Below are 4,699 nucleotides of genomic sequence, written 5' to 3' on the forward strand. Positions count from 1 at the left end.
GATTGGCCATGCTAAATTCTCTTTAGTGTCCAGGGATGTGCAGGCTAGATGGATTAGCCATGGGAAATGCAGGGTTATAGGGATGGGTTGGATCTGGATGGAATGCTCTCCGAAGGATTGGTGTGGTCTCAATGGGACGCATGGCCTGCTTCCACATTGTAGGGATTCTGTGAAGACCATGGAACCTGGCCCTGCATGCTTGCACTCACCTTGGGAGTTAGAGTGTTGAATCAATGATGATTCCAGGTATCTTTGAAGTCAATGGTTCATATTATCTTCTTCTTAAGGGGGCACACTGCCACTCAAGGTTGGGAGGTGTGCAATAGGAAGTTTGTCTCTCCACTCTCCCTCATAGTACATGGGTCTGCCAAGAAAAGCTGCACAAAACACTGGTTTCACACAGGTCCAATGCTATGTACAAGATGCTCAAGAATTTCATAGTGACTTTACAGTCTATGCAAACTCTGAGAGGTTACAGGCTCACACATGATGGAAGGATCAAAAAGGAGGTGCCTCAGGATTGTTCAAACCTGCAACCTGCCACAAGAGACTTTGCTACATATCACTTGGATACCTTACACTTTCAGAAGCTTTAAAATTTAAACTTAGGGCGATGTGATTGTTAGTGCCATGTCTGATAGACTGGAAGAGACTACTGCTTCCTCACAAACAGTGGAGGAGAAGATCTGTAAATTGGAGATATTTGAAAGCAGGATCGCCCAAAGATACAATGCATACATTCATATGGTTCAGAAAACATGAATTTATAACCATAAGTATTTAAGGAGTGCAAAAATAACCAGGTCTACATGTACTTCAGACTGAGTAACGGTAGCTTGTTATATAACCAACACAAAGCCGTACAATGCAAACATGTCCAAACCCAACTCATTCAGGCTGGAAGCAGTGTTCAATTAGGCTCTATTCTGCCTCCTGTGCTAGATAGTGCACAGATCTATCAAGGTCTCTTGGCCTTGTAAATGGCCTGATCCTCATCCTTGGTTTTGGCCTCAGCAGCTTGCTGCTGATGTCCCCCATTTCCTCTGCAGCTAAGGCATCTATCCTCTGTCAGCTCCAGTTGTGAAAGGTACTGCATGCCACAATGATTCAGCACATACTTTCTGGGCTGTATTGTATGGCCCTGCTTGAGCAGTCCAGGTATCTTAAAGAGGCCAGTGGTCTCTTCCACTTGGAGCAGTGTCAGCCTGAGACTTTCGTAAAACTGTCATCAGCTATGTTTGAGCAGGTGGCCATTGTCTCCCTGCAACTATCCCAGAATGGCCAAGTGTGCTTCAAAGGAGGTAGAAATCTCTGAATTATTCAGCTTTTATGCATCAAGATGGCTCTCAGAATATCTGGACACCTCCAAATCCTGGCAGCAATGCTCACAATCAAGCTGATAAACTCTGCACTTTCAAAGAACATGTTTGCAGTTTTATAGCAGCCTGCACCAGGTGGAAGTCAGGAGTGTAGGACAATCTATTGCCTTTGCTGCTGGGTTTTCCTTATCACATAATCTGGAGAAAAGGGCATTAGTGAGGCATTAACATAGTCAAAGATAAAGAAATGGTTGAGAGTTGCATAAAAATTCAGGGCTGATGTAACCTAAATGTCCACCAGGAGGGGATTGTCACTCATTCCTCTGAGCACTGGTCTTGCTCCAACAAATGACACAGTTGGATGGTGATTAGCTGGGACATCTTTTGACTCTACCTGCACTGGGTTTCTGAAAGCTCTGGAAAATGGCAATGAAGTCAGTAGACCAGTTGAGTCCTCGTCATTCTCCTCCAGCTCTTTGTAGACCCTTCACTTGCTGTTTGTCCCTCTGAGGGTTGTGCAGTAGCTGCTGGAGTTGTTGCGCTTGCTGACAATGCTGTAATTGTTCTCTCCTTCAATGCTATCATCAGAGAAGAGCCAAAGCTACAACAAATGTTCCAACTGCAGAGTTAATCCCAGGTGGGAGAACGGATATTCTGTGGGGAATGTGAGAAATATAACAGCATTTCAATAACGGTACTCCTCAGGCCTCATATCAATCATTATGAAGTGTGATGTTATGCCCCGACATAATGTAGCATGGAGGTTTCTCGTGAAGATTAATGTTTTGTCCTGATACGGAACTCTAAGCTATGTGAACATATCCGGATGCAAGTTGCAGAACCAAAGGGCTAATGCTACATTGGGAGAGTGAAATTTCGGCTCTTATTCACCATGATTGCATATTCTTCCACAAAAAAAAATCCTTGATCATCATAGACTATGTTCTTTATACCTACTCTGCAGCGTGCAAATATGGCAGTTCTGAAGTGCTGCTTTCTTGTATTAGATATAAAATGTGATGCTGAGATGATAACATAAGGGAGTGATAGCAGGCTCTTTCTGAGATGCATGATGATCACCTCCATTTTCCATGTTTCCTTTTGAGCTTCTGTCTCTCCATCACAAATAATCTTCAGTATTCCCTTGTTTCCACTCATCCCCTTCAAACAAATGCAATAAATGTAAATAATTTAGCCCCTGAATCTAGGTCCTGTTGCCCATACACTCTCCTTATGTAGAGGTCAGAATTACTGCGACTTGCATTGCTTGCCATTCCCTCCCAGGCACTATAAAATCCCACCCCTCTATCTTGAGTTGTAATCATTCCCTCAGCAGCCCAGTCTAGTGAACCACATCCCCAGACTAAGGCTTCCTACTTTCTCCAGGACTCCATGGACTGTCCCTTGAGATGCACCCTGTCCATGAGTGTCCAAACCCCAGGACTGACCTTGGCCAACACTTCTGCAGTGACATTTGAGGACAACCTTGGTGAACCACAGCCCAATCCTTGGACTGAAATTTCCAAAAACCCCTGACTGACTTACCTGTAATCCTCAGACTGGTTACACTTGACCTGCAGGACTGACCTTGGCCCAATCTCTGGATTGGAAGGATCCTGGCAGCACCAAGTGCTTGACTGACCGTGACCAATTTTCTTGATTAGAAAAGGGCCAACTCCTTGACTGATTGTGACATTAGCTCCTGACCGAGCTTGGCCCCAGCTTCATTTCATCAAGGACTGGCCCATTTGATTTTCGGAGATTATGATTTGCTTGAAGTCTATGCAGTGTGTTTGCCTTGTAAGCTGCAGGAACGAGCTGCAGGTGTGACATTGACATAGCACAGTGCCATACAGCAACATTTCCACCCTCTTGACAGTTCAGTGCTTTAAACAGTCATAAGCTGCCTGCCTCTCTGTCTGTGCTGAAAAGAATGCAAGTGACAGATGATGGCAGCCTCTGAGTAACTGCTGAGAAAGTAAGCTGAGAGCCATAAGATGCATCGTGTGTAGATGAGTGTGATATGTATGTGTCCCTGTGTGCAAAGAGACCTGACAGGCAGATGGAGTTTCATTCAGATAAATGCGAGCTGCTGCATTTTGGGAAAGCAAATCTTAGCAGGACTTATACACTTAATGGTAAGGTCCTAGGGAGTGTTGCTGAACAAAGAGACCTTGGAGTGCAGGTTCATAGCTCCTTGAAAGTGGAGTCGCAGGTAGATAGGATAGTGAAGAAGGCGTTTGGTATGCTTTCCTTTATTGGTCAGAGTATTGAGTACAGGGAGTTGGGAGGTCATGTTACAGCTGTACAGGACATCGGTTAGGCCACTGTTGGGATATTGCATGCAATTCTGGTCTCCTTCCTATCGGAAAGATGTTGTGAAGCTTGAAAGGGTTCAGAAAAGATTTACAAGCATGTTGCCAGGGTTGGATGATTTGAGCTACAGGAAGAGGCTGAACAGGCTGGGGCTGTTTTCGCTGAAGCGTCAGAGGCTGAGGGGTGACCTTATAGGTTTACAAAATTATGAGGGGCATGGCTAGGATAAATAGACAAAGTCTTTTCCCTGAGGTCGTGGAGTCCAGAACGAGAGGGCATAGGTTGAGGGTGAGAGGAGAAAGATATAAAAGAGACCTAAGGGGCAACGTTTTCACGCAGAGGGTGGTACGTGTATGGAATGAGCTGCCAGAGGATGTGGTGGAGGCTAGTACAATTGGAACATTTAAGAGGCATTTGGATGGTATATGAATAGGAAGGGTTTGAGGGATATGGGCCGGGTGCTGGCAGGTGGGACTAGATTGGGTTGGGATATCTGCTCGGCATAGACAGGTTGGACCGAAGGGTCTGTTTCCATGCTGTACATCTCGATGACCCTATGACTCTAAGTATGCAAGTCTTAATTATCCCTGTGTTCCACAGTAAAGACTTGAAGAGCTGAAGTGGTGTGTAAGTTGGACCAAAGCTGCCATCATGATGTGGTGACACTGATGGTTTGGTGATGTCCATTTGCATGGATGAAGAGGGGAAAGGGACAGTGTCTATGGAGCATGCTGGGCAAATAATGCTGCTGGAGTTTGTGAAGGCCTGGAAAAGGGTGAGATGCCTGCCAGGTAATCACTTTGATTTTCATGTCAAGTATTGCTGCCATCTGGTTTCTTTTGGAAAGAGGAGAGAATTGGGACCTGCAAATATACAAGGTATGATTAGTTAATAATTAGATACTGATGCATGGAAATAATGCAGTCACAACTCATTAGTGAGATTCAGAACTTGCCATTTAAATCCCAAGTGGAAAATTATAAATTTTTTTCTCAACATAAAGAATCAAATTTTTCTATTTTTGTCTTATTTTCCCAACTTTCTTTCTACTGTGCACTTTGCTC

At 44.5% G+C, this 4,699-nt stretch overlaps 1 long non-coding RNA gene across 1 annotated transcript; it reads right to left on the minus strand.

Moving 5' to 3' along the window:
* Window positions 1-743: 743 nt before the first annotated feature.
* Window positions 744-4,492, minus strand: LOC148147513 (uncharacterized). The gene is made up of 2 exons (XR_015759642.1): window positions 2,277-4,492; window positions 744-1,973 (listed from the first exon to the last, which is right to left on the minus strand). It is a non-coding gene; the product is annotated as an uncharacterized LOC148147513 (long non-coding RNA).
* Window positions 4,493-4,699: the final 207 nt, after the last annotated feature.

This window comes from Chiloscyllium plagiosum, unplaced genomic scaffold (assembly GCF_037043375.1).
Source record: "Chiloscyllium plagiosum isolate Xiang-an unplaced genomic scaffold, Cpla_swu_hap1 HiC_scaffold_16, whole genome shotgun sequence".
Classification (NCBI taxonomy): Eukaryota; Metazoa; Chordata; class Chondrichthyes; order Orectolobiformes; family Hemiscylliidae; genus Chiloscyllium; species Chiloscyllium plagiosum.